Here is a 20,505-nt window from a genome sequence, read left to right on the forward strand (position 1 = left end):
TAGAAATCATATTCGATGAGTCTGATAGTAGAGATGGGCCACCGTCCTCTGAACACAGGGGACTGACCGGTTTTATATACAATGTCATGCTGTTTTCGTGTAGCCTACAGAAACCTCTGTAGACTATTTGTAATTCCAATATAATGCAAATGCCGTGTAAATAACGTGTAGTGTGTAGGGGGTGACGAAGGGAAAAGTCAACCCTTTATCATCCTGATGCTATCCAGTTGGGAATCACTCCACTGCTTGGGAATTTTGATGCTGTAGATGCAGACTCTGTGGGTCCAAACAGTATATTTATAGTTTCTGGAGGACATCTGGGAAGTTGTCTGGTGACACGTCAGAATTGTGTGTCTAGAACTTGAGAAATGACTGGCCTGGAAAGAGAGGCAAGGGAAGAAGAGAACCGTGAGGAGGAGGGGGGGGGGAGACTGGGGAGGAAAGAGCATCTCTGGAGCCCCAAGTCTGAGCAATCCTCCCATCACTAACTTGGATGGAGGGCAAGTATGGTACAGTGGGAAAGGCTGATTGGCTTTATCACGTCAAAGCGTTTCCTGGAGGGGGTAGTCAATGGAATGTTACTGAGCCAGGGAAGAAGAAAAGGACTGTAAACAGGGGAAAGGATTTGGTACTTAGAAGGTCACAGATGACGTCGGAGAAAGCAGAGAAAGCGGGAGACTGCTGGTGCTTTAAAGAGCTTGCTGAGTGTTGAGGGTGGGGGAGGAGGAGAGGCCGGAAGATTGGGAGCTGGGGACCCTGGAAGTGTGGCGGTGTTTTAGGATACAGGTAAAAGTGTAAATGGAGAGGGAGGGAGAGGGAGATAATGAAAAATGGGGAAAAAAAAACATTAATGAAATAAAAACCAGAAAAGGGATAAACTGAAAGGATCAGGGGATCTTGATTTCAGCCCCTCTATTTCAGAAGGTTCCACGCTGTTTGCTGAGCAGAGGACACAATGTTATTTTTTAAAAAGTGTCTGGAAACTCTGGCATAGAAGGAGTTGTTTGTGAGATAGTACTTCTGTGTTTCTCTGATGTTGGTCACAGAATCATCTCTTCCTTTCTCCATCTTCGGTGAAGATGAAGCACTCACCTGGTCTCCCAGGGTGTATTGGATTTTACAGTTCAACTTTTGCTTTTCAGTTTTTTGAGCCAGGGGTCTCACTAAGTAGCCCAGGCGGACTTCAAATTCATATTCTTCCTACCTAAACCTGCAAAATGATGGGATTATAGGTGTGCACCACCAAGCCTCACTGGCTTTATTTTAGTGTGAGATGATCTAGAGAATTACATATCGATTCTCAAAGATTCAGCTTGGGTGCAGTCGCCTACTTTATAAAATGCCAGTCCTTGCTGGTTATGGTATGCCCCTATTGATGAGTGTGCTGCCAGTCCTCAAGACTGTCAAACATGAATAATTCAGTAATAAAGTCTGTTTTTGTCAGGTGAGGTCAGACGCGGTCCACCATTCTTTGCGGCTCTCAGGAGTTGCTTGGAGATGTGAGGAACTACTCGGTTAGTAAAACAACCAAGACAGTGGTTTCAAGATGGAAGATGGAAGAAAGAGCTAATTATTAGGGTTATTTATTTATTTATTTTTATTTTCTATGGTGGAGGTAAGGACGTGGTTTCTGCAGTGCCTCACAAGTTAGTATCTTAAACCACCGCCCGCAGCATCACCTGGAAACTTACTGGAGATGCAAATTCTGAAGCCACACTTGAAATCCCCTGTTTCATCACCTCTGGGGGTGGTACCCAGCTGGTGAGTCTTAATGGCCCTCTGGGCAAGACTGCCCGGTCTAAGCGTTATGAGTTTATTGACACATGGCCTCCCGACTCAACAGCTTAAGCGCCCATCCAGCAGGCATCCCCTGGGGGCATTTGAGAAATACAGAATCGCAGGTTGCCTCCGCCCCCCAAACCCGCTCGATCAGAGCACACGCCCGGGAGAAATCAAGCAGGGTGTCTGCTCCCGCGTCTGCACGAACAAGGAGGATCTTTTCCCCAGTGAGTTCCGAACCCCAATTGGATAAGCCGTGAAATTGCTTTAAAGCGCGTTATTCACTGGGCCGGGTGCACTGCCACCCGCTCCCTGTCACCCCGCGGCTGCTGCAGGGCTCGGGGTCCTGCAGGGTTAAAAGGAGGCTCCGGAGGAGAGGCCGGGTGGGCGTCGAGCCTCCCAGGCCGGCCCCAAGCAGGTGTGTGGGGAAGGGTCTGCGGCTAAGCGCCCCGGAGCGCGCGGGCGGAGCCGGGGGTCGGGCGGGGAGGGGCCGGCGCGCGGGGCGGGCGGCTGCGCCGCTCCCGCCCCCGGCCCGCCCCTCCGCGGCGCCATTTTGCAGGCGGCTGCCGCGGGGACCCGAGGCGGCGGCAGGCACTGCGGCGCGAGCGGTGCGATCGGCGGGACGCGAGCTCCGCGAGCTGCAGGCAGGTGAGAGCGGGGCCGCCGCGCCCCACGCCCCACGCCGGGCCAGCGGCCGCACCTGCCGGCGGCCTCGGCTGCCCGCCGCGCCCACGAGGCCGGCCCGCGCGGCCCCCGCGCGCTGTCACCCACCCGCGGCGCGGCCTGCGCCCCCACGCCGGCTCGCGCGGCCCGGTGGCCCCGGCTGCCGCGTCAGGCCGTGCGTCCCGGGCGCTAACTGCTGCCCAGCCGGGTGTCCCCGGGACGGCCGCCGTGGACGCGGGGCGCTGCGGGGCTCGCTGTGCGCCCCTCCCCAGGTGGTGCGCCCCGCATCCCGGAGCCCGGGGATTCAGGGTCAGTCCGAGGGGCGGGGGATGGTGGTGCGCTTTCCAGGCTGGCTTCCTTCCCTCTTTGCGGAGGCGACACCGAGTAATTTTAGATGCTGCTGCTCCGACCTTGCGACCTTTCCCGCTGGCCTGCCCCCGGGGGTCCCGGGTCGCCCTGTTGCCGCCACTCTTGACAGAGAAATTGACATTGGAGCGTGATAATTCGAAGGTGAAGAATTGTCTCCATCGTTTGGCCGGAGATGTCCCATTAGCTGGGTAGCCTGTAGGAACTCGGCCTTCTTTCAGGGTGAGGGGCTTTAATCTGGGCTGGTGGGAAACTCCTGATTGTCAGCGCAAAGGGTAAGCGAGGGCAAGTGCGGTGGGGGGGGGGAAGAAAGTTAGCTTTGGGGGGCTTCCTGGGGATGGGGCATTTGCAGTGGCTGTTAGTCTAGTTTTTGCGGCGCTGGGAAACGGGACGGTGAGGATGCTATCCCTTCTGACGTTTGGGTCTTCTGAACGCAGGCGGCCAGAGGATCTGGGATCTGAGTCCTGAGACAGCCTGATTTGAGCTGTCATTAACCGGCCTTGTGACTTCCCCCAGGCAGTTTCCTCTTTACTCTAGTGAGCTAGACCCAAGGTGACTAAAACCTTTTTGTGTTTTGTGTGTGAGCGCTGTTGATTGGGCTCAGGCCTCACATGTTCCGAACGTGTTATCCGCATCTGCCTTTCATCTTAGTACGGGACTTTGCTGGCCTGTTCCTTTAAGGCGTTTGACTCAGGTGAAGTTTACGAGAGGCCTTTTCCTCTTAGAAGTTCAGGATTCTGTGCTGGGTTATACTTGACCTTATCAGGGTCATTATGGAATGTAGTACTACACCAAAAGTTATAGATTTGGGCGCTTAAGGCCGTGCACCGTGTCAGTTTGCTCAGGACGCATCTGGTAGTTCAAAGGAGACACTCAGTATTCCCAGCCAGACATTGAGGCAGGAGGTAACTAGCTGCTTTCTAGACAATGTCCTTTGCCTACTGTTAACTGATTCTTTTCTCTGTATACCTGGGCATTTCCACCCCAGATGTCTTTTTTTTTTTTTTTTTCGAGACAGGGTTTTTCAGTAGTTCTGGAGCCTGTCCTGGAAATAGCTCTTGTAGATCAGGTTGGCCTTGAACTCATAGAGATCCACCTGCCCCTACCACCCGGGAAGGTAGGCATGTAGGTGTGTCGTCATCATGGCGTCCGCCCCCCCCCCCCCCCAGGCAGAGGCAGGTGTGTCTCTTATTTCAAGGCCAGCCTGTCCACAGAGCGACTTCAGGACAGCCAGGGCTCACAGAGGAAACCCTACCTCAAAACTAACCAACCAGCCGGGCTGTGGTGGTGCACGCCTTTAATCCCAGCACTCGGGAGGCAGAGGCAGGCTGATCTTTGTGAGTTCGAGGCCAGCCTGGTCTACAAGAGCTAGTTCCAGGACAGGAACCAAAAAGCTTCGGAGAAACCCTGTCTTGAAAAAAAAAAAACAACAAAAAAAAACCCAACCAAACAAATAAATAAGAAAGAAAGAAAGTAGGTGTTTGAGGGGCTTTCTATAGTGGCAGGATTTTTGTTTCTTTTTTCCTGGCTGACCTGAACTTGCTCCAGGCTGGCCTCAGACTTACCGTGAGCTCCTAAGCCCTGGATTAAAGTTGTGCCTCTTTCCCCCTTGTTCCAGATAGCTGCCTGGTATTTAGTTTTCTGAGTGGCACATTACCCTGAGATTAAACCTCTACTAAAAAACGATTAAGCTGGGTGTGGTGATGTAAATGTATAATTTTAGCCACTCAGTCCAGCTGGTGGAGGTGGGAAGCTCACAAGTTCCAAGCCAGCAAGGGATGAAGGGCAAGACTTAGCCTTGTAAGACAACACAAAGTATTTATTTATTTATTTTGAGACAAGGTCTGGCTGTGTACCCTTGGCTGCCTTGAAGCCATAGAGAGCTGCCATATTCTAGGCTTGGGACTAAAGGTAGTTACCACTATGTCCAGCAAGAAAGTTAAAAAAAAAAATCTTAATGGAAGTACTTGCCTAGAGGACTGGAGAGATGGTTCAGCAGTTAAGAGCACTGGCTGCTTTTTTACAGGGTCTGGGCTTAATTCCCAGCACCCACATGATGTCTCACCATCACCTTTTAACGCCAGTCCCAGGGGATGTAATGCCCTCCTTTGGCCTGTCTTGTGAGCACTGCATACACGTGGACAGACACACACTCCAGGAAACCACAGACACACAGTGAAAAGAGTCCTTGACCCAACGTGGCTGTCCAAATGTGAACTGAAGGATGAGCCGGTGGACGTGCCAAAGTGGATGGGGGAAAGCCCATGCTACCTCAACCCTGTGTAAAGAACTCTAGGCAACCCGAGCAAAGCTGGGAGCAGGAGAGTTGCCCTAGGCAAGAGCATACCAACTGGTTGTCTGTAGGAGGAGGCCGCCCGTTAGTCCGGCCACCCAGGACTAAAATAACCACACAGAAACTGTATTATTTAAAACACTGCTTGGCCCATTAGCTCTAACTTCTTATTGGCTAACTCTTACATCTTAATTTAACCCATTTCTAGTAATCTGTCTATCGCCATGACGCTGTGGCTTACCAGCAAGATTCCAACCGGCACCTGTCTCTGGCAGGGCTACGTGGCTTCTCCCTGACTCTGCCTCCTCTCCCAGCATTTAGTTTTCCCCAACTACCTAAGTTCTGCCCTATCACGGGCTCAAGACAGTTTCTTTATTAACCAATGATAGTCACAGCATACAGAGGGGAATCCCACATCACCTCCCCTTTTCTGTTTAAATAAAAAGGAAGATTTTTAACTTTAGCATAGTAAAATTTCATACAACAAAACAGTTATCAACCAAGAATTATGGTTACAATATTTATATCTACTTATCTCTTTATCTTTTATCATAACTAAGGAAAACTATAATTATAACTATAAAGTCTTCTGCTCCATCAAAGACTTAAGAAGGATATGATATCACCTAAGTAACGGGAAGTACATTGTAAGTAACTTCTAAAACTCTAGAAATGACAGAGACAACTTGCTTCCTGGACAGTCACCCAAAGTTCTTCTGTACCGTTGGGCCATCCATCTTCAGCCTACAGGCCCATAGTATCCAGCAGACTTTTCCATGAAGCAGGAAATTTCAAAGACAGTCCCGCCTATATTGGCAGGTTGTCAGTCACTTTCTTTTGTGTGCTGCAGAATGTCTGGCAGACTCATTGATGAAGCAGGAACCCCAAAGGACGGTCTCACCTTTAGTTAAGTTCAGCAGTCATTTCTCTGCGGGTCCTGCATGTCCAGTTCATCAAGCAGTCCAGGCAAGAGCAGTTTTTTTTGCCCAAATGGCTAAACAACTCCATAAGGAGCCTCTTTGATGCCCATCTTCCTCTTGAAGTAGATTGGTGCTGCCAGGACCAGATGTGTCTCATTGTCATGAAAAGTCCTAAGTTATTAAAACATTTTAAAGCTGGGCGGTGGTGGCGCACGCCTTTAATCCCAGCACTTGGGAGGCAGAGGCAGGCGGATCTCTGTGAGTTGCTCTGTGAGACCAGCCTGGTCTACAAGAGCTAGTTCCAGGACAGGTTCCAAAACCTGTCTCGAAAAACCCTGTCTCGGGGGCTGGAGAGATGGCTCAGTGGTTAAGAGCATTGCCTGCTGTTCCAAAGGTTCTGAGTTCAATTCCCAGCAACCACATGGTGGCTCACAACCATCTGTAATGAGGTCTGGTGCCCTCTTCTGGCCTGCAGACATACACAAGACAGAATATTGTATATATAATAAATAAATAAATAAATAAATAAATATTTTTAAAAAAAAAAAAATAAGAAAAACCCTGTCTCGAAAAACCAAAAAAACCATAAATAAATAAAAAATAAAACATTTTAAATGCCATATTCTATAGTCTTTGAAAGATTTGAAGAATCCCTATCCATCTGAAATACATTTCTGTACATCTAGAAAATCTAACTAACATGACTACAAACTTGACTATTATAGATGATTATGTAAAACCTAAATTTTTTAATTATACATTCCATTTTTAAATGAGCTGCACAAACACAGTGCCTTAATCAGGAGCAGAAATATATAACAAAATTGACCTTAAGTTTGTATCGATAAACCAAGATCCATACCAATGAAAATCTCCATAGCATATCCCCCTTTAAATGTAAAGGAATATTTATAAACAATATTTGGGAATATGGGCATAGTTCTCTGGGCTACTTCCTGCTGATTAGGGGTGCTGTTAATCAGGTCTTTCATGGTGTATCCTATGTGCTAGGTTTATCTCAGTCAGCAGTTGGGTGAAGTAATTTGGGGGGTGTTCATAGCAACCTTTTAGGGGATCTTGGTCCATCAAACCACATTAGTCTGGGAAGATTCCACAGGTTTTCATCCTCTATGGAAACAAAAGAAGAACCTCTTTTCCAAAGCAACATATCCTTAGACTCAAATTCTGAAATCAAGATACCTTTAAAATACATATGTTGGGCTGGGCGGTGGTGGCGCATGCCTTTAATCCCAGCACTCAGGAGGCAGAGGCAGGCGGATCTCTGTGAGTTCGAGACCAGCCTGGTCTACAAGAGCTAGTTCCAGGACAGGAACCAAAAGCTACGGAGAAACCCTGTCTCGAAAAAAAAAAAAAATACATATGTTTGTTACTTAGCTCCTTCACAGTCAAAAAAATTTAAAGACAACACAATAATATATATATATATATTTTTCCAGACTCTGTATTTTCCATCTTTATGTGGCTTATTATTATTTAATCTATGACTGTCTGTACTCTGTCTCTTTAAAACCTTTGTTTTTTTTTTTTAGACCATTTACTTCTTTTCCAACTCTCTGTACTCTTTTTCTTCTCTCCCCCAAGCTTGTGTACATTTATCCAACACTGTGACTCATTTAGAGGTCTTTTATGTCTGAATCTTTCCTATTGTGTATCTGTAATTCTTAACTGTCTTGAAGAGCTTTTAAAATGGTAAGCAGCTCAGTTACAGTGGCTCTGGATGCTGTCTCTGCCTCTCTCAGCTTTCAAAATGGTGGAGGTACCATTGCTGCCAGCTCTGGGATCTACAGGTAGGAGCCACACTCAGCACTTTAAGCATGTAGCACATAAACCCTTTTTATCTGAGTAATAGCTAAATCTTCCATACAGAGCATTGCGAGGCCTGGAAACACCTCTGTGTATGGTGGCAGGAATCCTCCAGGCTCTCCTGCCTGTGCACTCCTAGCAGTCCTGGTCCTGCCTCCTGCCCAGGTCAGGGGGCGCTGAGCTGTGGGTATGGTCTCAGCTACTTTCCCAAGTAGGCCTACAAGCACCCAGGTCCACAAACTCCATTCAAGTGCTCCATAGCTGGACCTCTAGAAAGAGTCAGAGTTCCAAAGGAACTCTGGCGGCACAGCCCAGAAAGCCGACAAGTTTAAAGTGGCATGGCTTTTTTTTTTTCTGCTACCACTGAATCAAGAAAACCTCTTTTAAAGGAGCTGCAGCATGCCGCCAGCAAATCGCAAGAAACTGTGTTAAATTCTGTATTTTTGTGTTTCTAGAATTCCTATTTAAACTTTCTCAGGTTTTAAGTGAATTTTAGTTGGCCACGTGGGCGCCATTTTGTAGGAGGAGGCCACTTGTTCGTCCCGGCTGCCCAGAACCAAAATAACCACACAGAAGCTATATTATTTAAAATACTGCTTGGCCCATTAGCTCTAACTTCTTATTGGCTAACTCTTACATCTTAATTTAACCCATTTCTAGTAATCTGTCTATTGCCTCACAAGATTCTAACTGGCGTCTATCTCTGGTGGGGGCCACATGGCTTCTCCCTGACTCTGCCTCCTTTCTCCCAGCTTAGTTTTCCCCAACTACCTAAGTTCTGCCCTATCACGGGCTCAAGACTTTATGAACCAATGATATTTACAGCATACAGAGGGAATCCCACATCAGTTGTCCAGTGCCAAATTGTCAGTCCTGAAAACATACAAGTAACTGAATAGGTTATAGGTAGGAGCATATACATATGTGTATATGGGAGGGTCTGGAGGAAGGAAAGGGAAAGGAGAAATGTAATTATAATCTCAAAAGTAAAATAAAAAAGAAATGTTTGATTGGAGCATTGTGGATGGTCAGGTAGTTTTTGTGCCATACTACCTGCCTCATTTGTATAGCAGTCTAGCAGACTTCGCAGTTTAGAAGTAAGCTTTTTGTCCGAAGGGTAAGCTAGTGTAGCCTGCCCCATCCCGTCACCCATTCTCCCACTAGTTAGGTGCCAGCTGCGACTGAACAAACCATCCTTGAATTAAACCAAGGCGTTTGCACTCGAGAGGTCTCACGTTTTGTTTGCTGGTTATGGGAAGTACTGTGTCTGCTGTTGTCGTGCTCTTCAGTGTTCCAAAGGAACCTTGGGCTCCAGCTGGGGTTCTGGACTCGATCCCACTGGTTTTGGTTAAGAGAATGAAGCCATCACCAGTAATTTATCTTTATGGCACTTTGAACCTATAAATGTAAGCTTTGAAAAAAACCTCATTTCTTTTACTCTCATGCTTTTGTATTTCTTATTTTATTTATCTATTATTATTATTACTATTATTATTATTATTATTATTTTACAAAAGTTTCTTGCAATGTACAACAGGCTCCAGGATAACACTTTATTCTAGCTGTAAGTGGCAAAGATGTTATCTCAGGGAATCTGGATGTTTAAATAGAAATAGAAGAGGGTCACCTCTCATCTCAGATAAGAGGAACAGCTTATTTTTTGCCAGATTTCTTCTTCTTTTTCCTCTTTTTTTTATTTTTTAGTTTTTCGAGACAGGGTTTCTCTGTAGCTTTGGAGCCTTTCCTGGCACTAGCTCTTGTAGACCAGGCTGGCCTCGAACTCACAGAGATCCGCCTGCCTCTGCCTCCCAAGTGCTGGGATTAAAAGCGTGCGCCACCACCGCCCGGCTTTGCCAGATTTCTTAATTCCACCTGCGGACAAGGGTTCCTTTCCTGCAGCCTTGGCATCAGCTCCTCGAGTCTCTTCTGCTCCTCTGTTTCTGCTTAAAACCTCATCTTCCCTGTCTTCCTTGGCCTGCTTCTTGAGCTATTTCAGGGGTTTCTTTCTTTCTTTCTTTTTTTTTTTTTTTTAAAGATTTATTTATTGTGTATACAACATTCTGCCTCGATGTATGCCCGCACGCCAGAGCAGGGCACCAGATCTCAGTACAGATGGTTGTGAGCCACCATGTGGTTGCTGGGAATTGAACTCAGGACCTCTGGAAGAGCAGCCAGTGCTCTTAACCTCTGAGCCATCTCTCCAGCCCCAGGGGTTTCTTTTTGCCACGTTTGTGGCCCCGTGTGGTGCCTACAGATAAGCCTTCCCTCAATCTGTTTACAGGCTTTACTTCCAGAGTCTGGTTCCTCACTCATGCGTTTACCCTGCTGCTCCTCCAGTTCTCTGCTCAGAAGGTGGGGGGGGGGTGTGGGGGGTGTCTTTGAGTTATTTTAGTCTATCATTCTTGTTCCTGGTTAAGCCTGCATTACTTCCTCTGGGTTTAAAGGAGCCCTTTGTGCACTCTCTGGGATTGCCATCTTCCTGGCTTTGCTGTTTCTATCTTGTCATGGGTTCTAGGTTGCTGGCTGTTTCATATTAAGCTCTGCTTTCAGCTTGTACCTTTCATTATTTATCTTGACACTGAATCTTGCTGTGTTGCCCAGACTGGCCTCAAAACTCTGGGCTTACAGAACTCCTGCATAAATTTCCTTTTACCTGATCACCAGGCCTGGCCTTTCTGGCGTTTACAACACTTAATACATTGTTGGAAAAAAAATACATTGTTGAGTGACTACTCTTTTTAGGACTGTATTCTTATGGTCAGCTGGGAAGTTTTTTATGCAGGGAGAGTTTCCTTTCCAGATGGAGAGTTTTGAGGCACTTGGATTTCTGAGTGTGGTACTCTCTAGTGTAGGAGCAGAAAATAGGATTTCCAAAGAATCTTAGAAGGCCTGTGGAATCTGGTGTGGGCATGGGAGCAAAAAGGCCAGGGGGACTCAAACTGCTGTCACAAAAATACCTCTGTCATTTATTCCTCACAGTTCTGGAGACTAGGAAGTCCAGAGTCAAGGTTCTGGCTCATAGGCAGCCACTTTCTCGTTGAGTGCTCACTCACACGCCCTTTTCTCAGTGTTTTCTCTCTCCTTCCACACTCCAGTGCTAAGACTTGAACCCAGGGCTTTGTGCATGCTGTACAACTGAGTTTCATGCCAGCCATTTTCTGATAAATATATGGGTTTGGTTGAGAGACTGAAACAGTTTACTCCATAGCAGAGTCAGATAGCTTTGTCTTTTTAATTTTCATGCTGGGGATTGAACCCATGGCTCTGTCATGTTAGCATGTGTTCTACTACAGAACCCCTAGCCCTGGTACTACTTACAGCAAGGACACTTAGTCTAGCCGTCGCTGTTTGAGAATGGGTGTGGATAGGATAGGTCTCAAGTGGTGGGGAGGTCAAAGCAGGGTGATTTACTGTGGGGAGACGATGAGAATGAAGAGTAGGGTTGGAGACACAAGAGAAGTAAAGGAGCAAGGAGAAGAGGAAGACAGGCTTCAGGCCTGATGCTTGGACAGAAAGTGACTGCAGCTGAGATGCCCGCGGGGCAAGTTCACGGTGAGCGAAGTTGTAGTGCCAACCTGTCAACCCAAGTCCGGAAATGAGGGTGATGGAATTTCCTCCTGTCTGGAAATGTAAATCTTCCCGGTATCTTCTTAGTACCCTAATTCTCTCTCAGTGTAGACAGTCTTCAGCCTTCCTGGGAGTTAACTCCACGAAGGAGAGGAGTCTTGTCTAGTGCCCGGCTAGGAAAGCTTCCTTCACTTGTGAGTTCCTCCAAGGCGTCTGATATCTAGACGTCCGTCTCATTAAGTACCTGGTAATACCCTTTCCCAGGTAGCTGACCATTTCCTCTTTGTGTGTGTGTTTGCCCCTGCACAAATGTCTGTTTGTCTATGCACATGTATGGACTAACGGACAACCTTGATATTGTTCCTCAGGTACTGCTCACATTTATTTGAGTATTTGTATTATTAATTTTCGAGGTCATATTTTTATTTTGTGTGGATAGGTCTTTTGCCTGCATGTATATCTATGCATGCAGTGTTCTTGAAGGCCAGAAGAGGGCATCAGATCCCCTGGGATTGAGTGTTGCCATATGGGTTCAGGGGATAGAGCCTGGGTCCTCTAGAAGAGCAGCCAGTTCTCTTAACCACTGAGCCATCTTCCCAGAAAGTGTGTTTTGACTGCTGGAGGTGGAACAGAAGTGGTTTATTTCCTGTGGTTGAGGTGTTAGGCACTTTGTTCAGCCAGTGTTAACCTCTCAAGGTGCACTGACCACTTATGTTCTTAGAGACATATCTGCCTTTGGGGTTGGGGGTTAGGAGCCACATGAGTGCCGAGAATTGAACCTTAGTCTTCTGGAAGAGCAGCCCATGTTTTTAACTATGTTTCCACTTATCCAGCTACTATTTGTTATGTATTGAGACAAGGTCTCTCACTGGCCTGGAACTGGCCTGGTAGGCTAGGTTGACTGGCCACCCAGCCCCAGGAATTTACCTTAGCAGCAACTATCTCCCTAGCCTAGCCTTTTTTTTTTTTTTTTAAAGTATGTGTGTGTATCTTAATTGAGTTCTCCCATTTTTGCAGTTGAAAGTGAACATAGCTAAATAAGGTATCAGAACCTGTCTAAGCAATAACAGGGACCCTAGAAGGGCGAGGCAGCTAACCCACGAAGTGGCCAGTGGAATGGTGTTTGTGCTGATAGGTATAGGTGATATGTTGGGCACTTGAGGTCAGCATTACTAGTGTGACCACTGACAGGGTGATTCTGTTCTATGTTTGATCCGTATCTCTAGGGTAACTACTGATTGTGAATTCTGAGATGACCCTTAAAACTCTGGGCACTTGATAGAACTCTACTTCCAGATCTTGTTCCTGGTGGTATGAAGAGAGCGGAGAAGCCAGTAGCTCTTGTGTACTGGGTGCTGTGCCCAGCATTCATTGTGGCATTGCTGTAATTTAGTCCTGTGGAGTTAACTGTGCCCATTGTACTGTGGGGAGTGCTGAGGTTTGGAGGTTTCAGCTTGTTCATGGTCACAGTGCCAGTGAGTAGCAGAGTCTCTTGAGTCTGTTGCCAAACTCAAATTAGACTATCATCCTACTCTGCCTTTTTGATCTGGGATGCCTATCAGGGACTTGAGATTGATGGGTCTGACGGCACTTATGGAGAGGTGATGGTGAGCAAAGGGGAAAGGTGAGGAGGACCATGAGAGGAAGCACACACTGGTACAGTTGAGCAGCTAAAAGCGCGATGGCTGAAAAGCCACCAGAAGATAGTAGGTGACTTATTTATGTACTTATGACGCACATTCTCAGCTAGGTGGTGGTGCTGCACACCTTTTAGTCCCAGCACTTGGGAGGAAGAGGTGGGTGGATCTCTGTGAGTTCGAGGCTAGCCTGGTCTATAGAGTGAGTTTCAGGAAAGCCAGGATACAGAGAAACCCTGTCTTGAAAAACAAAACACAAAACAAACAAACAAAAAACTAGAAAGAAAGAAAGAAGAGAAAGAAAAGAAAGAAAAGAGCGTAGAGGTGCTTTCTCTAAAACTACGTGGTGAATGGGCTGGGAGGAGGCTGTAGTAGGCCTGTTAGAGACCTTTTGTTAGAATAGGAATTATCCATAGCATTTCACCTCTACCTCATCACTCAGGTTTGATGTTGTTGTTGTTGTTTGTTTTTTTAAACTGGCTTCTCTTTGCTCAAGTAGATAGATATATGATTTATTGACTTAATTAAAATTGACTGAGCAGTTCAATCTTACATTTCGTTTGTGTGTGACAGCTCTTTCTTTACCTTGCTTTGGACTTGAAAGCACAGCTTGCTTCATGCATTTGACGGTGAATGCAGTGTTTCAGACATCCTATATGAGTTGGGTGTCAGCCTCATTTGGCTGTTTTCGTGCAGTGCTGGCCAAAATCCCTTGCTGTCCCCAGAAGTGTATCTCCTGGCTGGGATTGACCACAACCATTTTTCAGTCTAAGGTGGTAGATTCCACACTTTGGTGTCTTATTCAGAAGGTCAGGGTAGGGCCTGGGAATGTGCATTTCTAGCAAGTAAGTTCCTAGGATGCTGGTTATCAAAGTTTTGTTCCAACATGGGCATGCTTACTCTAGACCAGAGGTTCTCAGTCTGTGGGTCAAGACCCCTTTTGGGGGGTTGCATATCAGACATCTTGTGCATCAGATATTTGCATTACAATTCATAACAGTAACAAAATTACAGTTATAAAGTAACAATGAGAATAACTTTATGGTTGAGAATCACCACAACATGAGGAACTGTATTAAAGGGTCACAGCGTTAGGAAGGTTGGGAACCACTGCTGTAGACCATGTAACCTGCAAGTATTTCCTGTCTGGCCCTTTGTAAGGAAGGGTTGCCGACCCTACTTCATGGAGGGTGTCATGAGTGCTGACAGAATCCCAGAGCTCATACATTTCTTTTTATCAAGAGCTCTTTAGCTTTTATGATACTGCTTTACCAAATATTCTACAAATGTGCGATGTGGGGGAGTATGAGTGTCCAAGTCTCTAAGGCTAGAACATTTTCTTCAAGTCTTGTTTTATCTAAAACCCACTGTGAACTGTTTTCTGTTCCCTCCCCACTCTCGGCATCCAGTGTTACACTTGGTCCTTCCCAGTCCCGGCACCCAGTGTTACACTTGGTCCTTCCCAGTTCCTGCACCTACTGTTACACTTGCTCCTTCCTAGTCCCTGCACCTACTGTTACACTTGGTCCTTCCCAGTCCCGGCACCCAGTGTTACACTTGCTCCTTCCCAGTCCCGGCACCCAGTGTTACACTTGCTCCTTCCCAGTCCCAGCACCCAGTGTTACACTTGGTCCTTCCTAGTCCCTGCACCCAGTGTTACACTTGGTCCTTCCCAGTCCAGGCACCCAGTGTTAAACTTGGTCCTTCCCAGTCCCTGCACCTACTGTTACACTTGCTCCTTCCCAGTCCCAGCACCCAGTGTTACACTTGCTCCTTCCTAGTCCCTGCACCTACTGTTACACTTGCTCCTTCCCAGTCCCAGCACCCAGTATTACACTTGGTCCTTCCTAGTCCCAGCACCCAGTGTTACACTTGGTCCTTCCTAGTCCTGGCATCCAGTGTTACACTTGGTCCTTCCTAGTCCCGGCATCCAGTGTTACACTTGGTCCTTCCCAGCCCCGGCATCCAGTGTTACACTTGGTCTTTCCCAGTCCCAGCACCCAGTGTTACACTTGGTCCTTCCCAGTCCCGGCATCCAGTGTTACACTTGGTCCTTCCTAGTCCCAGCACCCAGTGTTACACTTGGTCCTTCCCAGTCCCGGCATCCAGTGTTACACTTGGTCTTTCCCAGTCCCAGCACCCAGTGTTACACTTGGTCCTTCCCAGTCCTGGCACCCAGTGTTGCATTTGCTCGTTTCAGCCACTCTGTGTGAGAAATGAATGAGAAAAGGCTATTTATTGCCTTTGCATTTTTGTCCTTAAGTCCGAAAGTTGTAGACTCTTTAATTTTGATTTAAAATACTTTCTATAGTTCTTTACACCCAATATCTCATAAGTATACATTCTTATTTTCTGTTGGTTTTTAAAGTTTGTAATTAATCAGGTATTTGTATTGGAGTACAGTATGAAGTAAGGGACCTCCCTCCTACTGCCCCCAGTTTGTTTTTCCATCACCATTCATGACTTCATCTAACTTAACCACGGTTCTAAGTCCTTGGACCTGCCATGGGATGTGCTATTTGATCCCTCTTTCTGTTCTTTACTTAACTGCCTCTGTCGCTAAACATTTAAAGCATCGATTTTATTACGTATGTATGCACATTTGTCACAGCTGTTTGTGTAGCGGTCAGAGCCAACTTGAAGGAATTGGTTTTCTTCACTGTTGGGTCCTTGGGATCAAATCAGGTTATCAGGTGTGGTGGCAAGTGCCTTCACCGGTTTACCTAACCTTTTTTTACTTTTTTTTTTTTGAGCAGAGGTCTTATGTAGCCCTGGTTGGCCTGTATCACTGAGGATGCCCTTTAACATCTGAGCCTCCTGCCTCTTCAGAGTGCTGGCATTGCAGGCATGGACCACTATACACGGGTTTTTATGCTTTTTAATGAAGACTTCATGCACTGTAGGCAAACATTTCCAACTGAGCTATATCCCTGGCCTCAGGTGTCTGTCTGTCTGTGTTTCTTCTTTTTGAAACAGGGTCTCTCTTTATAGCCCCGGCTGTTCTGAAACTCACTGTGTAGATCAGGCTGGCCTTAAACTCACAGAGATATTCCTACCTCTGTCTCTGAGTGTTGGGATTAAAGGCATGAATCACCATGCCTGGCCTCAAGTGTTTTCCCTCCCTCCCTCCCTCCCTCCCTCTCTTTTTTGCTTTTGCAATTAAGTGTTTTTCAGTTTAGAATTTCAAAACAGTTTAAATGTAAACACAAGTTAGTTTGAAGAGCCTTGTCAACGTGTGTGTGTTGCTATGTATTGAACTAAGAACTGTGCACATTCTAGGTAAGTGTTCTGCCATTGAGCCACTCCCTAAAGTACCTTTATAATGTTGACTTGTTCTTTCCATGAAGAGAACAAGCATAGTTTCTTTACTTTTTTAAATAACAAGGTGCTGGGCAGCGGTGGCCCAAGCCTTTAATCCCAGCATTCGGGAGGCAGAGGCAGGCGGATCTTTGTGAGTTTGAGGCCAGCCTGGTCTACAAGAGTGAGTTCCAGGACAGGCACCAAAGCTATAGAGAAACCCTGTTTCGAAAAAAAAAAACAAACAAACAAAACAAACAAACACCAAACAAGGTCAATAGATTTCAGTTTGTTGTCCTTTATTTAGAGTTTTTAAATTTTTAATTTTATGTATATGGGCATTTTTCCTGTATGCATGTTTTACCACACATATGCAGTACTTGTGGAGGCCAGAAGAGGGTGTCAGGTCTTCCCTAGTGCTCTTAACCACTGAGACATCTCTCTACCCTATATTCAAAAAATACTTTTGCTGAGAAAGATGGCTGCACTTGTAATCCCAGTACTTGGGAGGCTGAGGCTTAGGCCAGTCTGGGATATATATAAGGTTCAAAGCCAGCTTGAATTACACAGACCTTGCCTCAGACCCTCTGCTGTCGAGCTGTTCCTCACCCCTGCCAGCCCAAGGAAGAGTGGAGGGTTTTAAAATTGTTTACAAGAACAAGCTGTGGTGAGTCAGTTCCTACCACCATGTGGGTTCTGGGAATTGAAGCCAGGTTATTGAGCATGGCAAGCCACCTTCCCAGCCCCTTAGAGTTTCTAGGGATCCTGGTAGGGTCCTGGTCACTGTGGTAGTTCTCCAGTAAGTTCACCTTCCCTATTGGATTGAGGATGACTCTGCATTTTTTTTCTTTTTGGATTTTCCGAGACAGGGTTTCTCTAGCTTTTTGGTTCCTGTCCTGGAACTAGCTCTTGTAGACCAGGCTGGCCTCAAACTCACAGAGATCCGCCTGCCTCTGCCTCCCGAGTGCTGGAATTAAAGGCGTGTACCACCACCAACCGGCCGACTCTACATTTCTTGCCAGGAGGAATTAGTTATATTTCTCTTCAGGTCCATTCCAGGGGCTTTCTTGTTTTTAGCTCATGCCATTATATTGTGTAGCTGCTTGCCCTTTTGTGTCAGAGTCTTTGAAAACGTTCTTCCTCAGAGGAGTTTTATGGGACTCTGTCTCTCCCTGTGCAGATAGGCTGAGTATATATGCACAGCAGCAGCTTTCTGTCCTTTCCCTTCTCAGTCCACCCCCTTGCTCCTGAGGCTCCCGTGTCATCGCTGAAGCCCCTTGTGAGCTCCTGGGATGCTCACCCTGTGGCCTGGCGTCCCTCCTGCTTTCTCTGGTGTGTGTGCTCCCTTCCCCAACACCTCCATCTAGGGTCCACAGTTGCAGGATTACAAGCTGATTAGGAGTAGAAGCTCTTCTAAGCCCTTTGACTGCGCAGGGAATCTGCATTATAATATTACTCATGACAGATACCAGTTGAGTTTACTTGCTCAGTACTGATTAAGGTTGATGTACCAAATGTTTTAAACTCTTTAAAATTTCTTTTCAGGATTGAAATCTCACACTTTTATTTCTTTCAGTGTCCATCAAGTCTTAAAATACGTTTTCCAGATTTCATTTTGACTGCCCTACTTTCCTACAAGATGTCTGTATCACTGTGCATCTCCCAGGAAAGTCTTATATTAACTCAGGTTGTCTTAGAACCACTCGATGGAAAGACTACTCTCTACCCTGTTGAATTGTGTTAGGATTTATTTCTGGGTTCTCTGTTATATTCCTTCCATTAGTTTATATGTTGTCCTTATACCACCCTGTCTGAATTACCATGTTTTTCTGTTCAGTTTTGAAGCTGGAGAAAAAGCAGGCTTCTGGTTTTGTTCTTTTGCTATTCTTGGACCTGTGTATTTTTATGTGACTTTGAGGATTAGTCTGTCAGCTTTTGCCAAAAAGGCAGATGGGATTTTTTGATAGTGATTTCATGGAATTGGTAGATCAGATTTGGTGGTGGTACCAAGAATTACTTAAAAAAAAAAAAGGAATTAAAAATTTGCTGACCCTCAGTCATTGCTTTATTCCCCCACCCCCAACCATCACCCTTATGGGTTGTTCATTATCTGTTTGAAAAAAGGTGCTTGAGATCAGTGGTCCCCAACTTAACAGCACTCTGAAATCAGCTGGGGAATTTGGAGAAACCGTGGATGCCTGGTCTCACCCCAGAATCTGAGATGCAGTTTCTACATTCATTGGAGTATTGGAGTTTTAAAGATTTTTCCAGGCAATTTCATTGTGCAGCCAGGGTTGAGAACCAGCGCTCTAAAGGAGCTACAGCTCAGACATGTATGACTTTCAGAGCCCTGCAGAGTTGATTGATGATGGGAATGGAGGGAAACACGCATTACTAACCGTGGAGCCCCTGTCTCTTTGGTGTATGAATTAGATATCTGCTTTGTTTGTCAGCTCCTCCCTGCCTCCCCCAGACAGGGTCTCTCTGTGTAACAGCCCTGGTTGTCCTGAGCTCGCTTTGTAGACCAGGCTAGCTTTGAACTCATAAAGATCCACCAGCCTCTGCCTCCTGAGTGCTAGGATTAAAGGCGTGCACCACCATAGCTGGCTGTTTGCCATCTCTTAATTTAGTGTGGCCACCAACGTTGCTGACTTTGTTCTCCCAATAAATGAAATGATTTTGCAAATTGAGTTCTCATGAGTATGTAGAGTTGTCCTTGATCTGTGTAGAAAGCAGATCGAGTAGTCCCTGGAGGGTGTCAAAATCTGACTCTCCTCTCCTCTCCTCTCCTCTCCTCTCCTCTCCTCTCCTCTCCTCTCCTCTCCTCTCCTGTTTTTTTGTTCTTTTTTTGTAATCAGAAATGGATTGAGGGGCTGGAGAGATGGCTCAGCAGTTAAGAGAATTGCCTGCTCTTCCAAAGGTCCTGAGTTCAGTTCCTAGCAACCACATGGTGGCTCACAACCATCTGTAATAGGGTCTGGTGCCCTCTTCTGGCCTGCAGGTATGCACACAGACAGAATATTGTATACATAATAAATAAATAAAAAAGAAATGGATTGAAAAAAATATGCTGGCAGGTCACAGATATTTTTAGGACTTGTCCTATAGAGAACACTGAAGCTGTTGGTCAGAATTACTGGAAGGCTCTCTGGAAGTGAGACAGGCATCCTTCTGCTCGCAGTGATGAAATGCAAGACTTGTGGTGAAGTAGCTCCTTGCTTTAACTCACTGAACACTCAGGGTTTCACGGTGTATTTGAAAGTAAACTTTCCGTGTATGTGGAAATGCACCCATCAAATATAACTTCCAACACAGCGATCAGACAACAGTGAGGTGGCATGGTGGGCGAAGGTGCTTGCACCAAGCGAATGACCTGGGGCCAGTCTCCATGCCCGCCGGTGGAAGGAGAGAACTGACTTTGACAAGTTGTTCTCTCACCTTTAAGTGCGCTAAGGTGCGCGGGGTCTCCTTTTCAGGAAAGAAATTAACGTAAAAAACTAAAAAAAACTAAGCCATTAGCATTCTGCCTTAGGAATGTGACTAAATACTTCTTTACAGCTCGATTTTTAACAGCTTCTTTGTGTGCAATGCATCTCAATTGACATGACAAATCCTTCTGTTGAACCTTTGACTTCCCCCCACTTTTTCTTGCCATGGTGAACACTATACAATGGGGATTTGCATTTTATGAAAATCTATGTGCATTTTTCTGGTTATTTAAATTTTTGAAAGGGGCATCTTTTGCAGTTTGAAGGATTTTTATTATTATTTGCATGTGTGTAATGTGTGTATATGAATGTTCCCCATGTATGTGCACATGCATGTGTGTGAGTGCCTGTGACTGAATTTCTTCCTCAGCTGCTCACCACTTTATACTGGAGCAGCTTCTCCTGCCAGAGCTTGCAGGGCTGGAAAGATGGCTCAGCGGTTGAGCACTGACTGTTTTTCCAGAACCCACGCGGCAGCTCATAACTGTCTGTAATTCCAGTTTCAGGGGACCCAACACCTTCGCACAGACATATAAACCAATGCACATAAAATTAAAAAAAAAATCTTGCTCCCAGCTTGTCATAGGGATTCTGTGGTGGGATTACATGCCTGCCAGGCCTTTACATGGGTGCTGGGAACTGAACCCAGGTCCTCTGCAAGAGTAGAAAGT

General features: G+C 46.2%; 1 protein-coding gene across 5 annotated transcripts in view; it reads left to right on the forward strand.

Moving 5' to 3' along the window:
- Positions 1-753: 753 nt before the first annotated feature.
- Slc23a2 (solute carrier family 23 member 2) overlaps positions 754-20,505 on the forward strand; it is a 103,867-nt gene continuing 84,115 nt past the window's right edge. For 2 of the 5 annotated variants that reach the window (XM_041670211.1, XM_041670213.1), the window contains exon 1: positions 2,348-2,427. The gene's annotated coding sequence lies outside the window, so the exon portion shown is untranslated. Of the gene's footprint in view, positions 787-2,123; positions 2,198-2,325; positions 2,428-20,505 lie in introns of those variants that run through there. The other 3 variants (XM_041670215.1, XM_041670216.1, XM_041670212.1) reach the window with 3 other exon arrangements.

This window comes from Microtus oregoni, unplaced genomic scaffold (genome assembly GCF_018167655.1).
Source record: "Microtus oregoni isolate MIOR12 unplaced genomic scaffold, Mior012 000020F_ref0000438, whole genome shotgun sequence".
NCBI classification, from domain to species: domain Eukaryota; kingdom Metazoa; phylum Chordata; class Mammalia; order Rodentia; family Cricetidae; genus Microtus; species Microtus oregoni.